The sequence below is a fragment of the Sinocyclocheilus grahami genome, unplaced genomic scaffold, assembly GCF_001515645.1.
Source record: "Sinocyclocheilus grahami isolate Dianchi unplaced genomic scaffold, SAMN03320097.WGS_v1.1 scaffold631.1, whole genome shotgun sequence".
Lineage (NCBI taxonomy): Eukaryota > Metazoa > Chordata > Actinopteri > Cypriniformes > Cyprinidae > Sinocyclocheilus > Sinocyclocheilus grahami.
In genome coordinates, this window is record NW_015505810.1 from 14,797 (window position 1) to 16,967 (window position 2,171).

Sequence of the window (2,171 nt, forward strand, 5' to 3'; positions counted from 1 at the left end):
GACAGAGCCCTGACACTCGCGTCATGTCATTGTTTTCATGTGAGTGTACGGCTTCGAGTGTGCTCGAGCCGTGCGCTCTCGTCTGCGTGTACTGTTTCATGTTGGAGCGTGGTGTTCAGATCCCGGCACTCATGTCTTGAGTTTCGGTTTCGTGTCGGGTTCCGGACACTCGTGCTCCATGTTCTGTCTGTTGTGGGAGCATGCGGTCTCGAGTTCGCTCGGCCGTGCGCTCTTCTGTCCATGTGTGTTGTGTTTTGTGAAGCACGCGGTTTGTGTTCAGCCGCGTGCTTGTCTTGTTGTCTTGTGTGAACGCGGCTTATGAGTTTTCTCATTAGCTGCGTGTTCGTGTCTTTTGTTCTAGCACATGGCTTGTGATTTGTTTTGCTGGCCATGTGCTTGTGTTTTGTTTTGTGTGAGCACATGGCTTTTTGTCTTTGATTCGGTGTGCCATGTGCTCATGTCAATTGTCTTGACCCCTCCCATCTTGTTACCTGATTATTAGTTAATTTGCCCCACATGTGGTCCCTCAATACCCTCCTCATTTGCTCTCCATTTATGCTCCTTGTGTTTGCAGTCGTGGGTCAGTTCGTCATCGTCTCTCCTTGGATGTGTCATGTCCAGATCCTGCCTTGCCTTGCCTTGCCTTGCCTTGCCTTGCCTTGCTTTCCCTTGCTTTCCCTTGCCAGCCTGTTTTCCCCCCACGGGGTAGTTTCTGTTGTTTGTTTTGTTTTATTTTAATAAAAAGCCCATTCTTCTGCAGTACTGAGTCCTCGCTCCATCCTCTACCCAAACCCTGACAATTTGTATATCTGATTTACACTGTAATAATATTATGCTGTTGGAAGAAAGAACAAATTATTTCTAAACAATAATTCATTAAATGGATTTTACCATGTGAGACATATGACAAGATAGCACAGTAATGTACACATGGAGACTTTAAATAAAAATAATTGCAGTAACAGTATCAGTTATGTAATCTAAAACATAAAACAGGATTCGGAAACAATTTCCAAATCAATCAACCAAGCAAGCAAGCAAAACTGACAGACAGACAAATAAATAAATTACATCTCATTGAATTATAACTATAAATATAAATAAACAAATATATTACATCTCATTGAACTATAACTATGAATATGGCACAAGATATGTTGAGGAAGCTGAGGGTGCCACAATATTTTAATGTGGAGCATTCCAGCTAGCAAACAGTGGTGGTCCTGTGTGGTAACTAGGCACATCTGGCCCATGATGTGCCTGACTTTGCGCATCCAGGTCATCCAGGATACGTAGCATCTCTATTTTGGCTCTGGTTTGTTCTCTTTTTCTCAGAGATCTCATTTGAGGTCCTAAACTTAGAAGGAAAAGCTCAGTTTCATCATGTTGTTTTGGTGGCACTATTGGAAAGTCCATAAGTTTTTCATTAATTTGTGTGTTCAGACTTTTTGGGATGTCTCTTCTTTTTTTTCTGGGTCTCTGGGGCCGTTCTAGAACTTCTCTTTCAGTTTGTGATGTCTCCAGTACTGGGCTTTCCTCTTCTGAAGTCATTTGTGTGTCTAAATCACCTTCATGGATCGACTCATCTATATAGTTTTCGAAATCCACATTACTGATTGTACTGGGGGAAAGACAGAGGGACACATTTTTTACTACCATTAGTTCACCCAAAAATGAAAATTCTGTCATTAATTACTCACCCTCATGTCGTTCTAAACACGTAAGACCTTCGTTAATTTTCGGGAAAAAAATTAAAATATTTTTGATGAAACGACATGATGGTGAGTGATTAATGATAGAATTTTCATTTTTGGGTGATCTATCCCTTTAAAAGTCTACTTCAAGTCATACTTTAGTCATATGCACTCTTTGTTACAAAGTTAATTTGAAGTGCATTACTAGAAATTACTACACTACTACAATTACTACATAACTACAAATATTACCTTCTATTTTGTAGAAATACATTCAGGTAGGAAATCGCAGCAGCATATTTCCATTCCTGTTGACGCACTGCTCCAGAGCCACTTGGCAACTGCTGTCTTTTTTTCCACTTAATGTAGCTGTCTCGAAGTGACTTCCATCTTGTCCTGCACTCATTTTCTGTGAAGAGATAGAAATGAATTTTTATATTAATGTTTGTTTTACAGGTATCTGGCCTGACCTGGAAA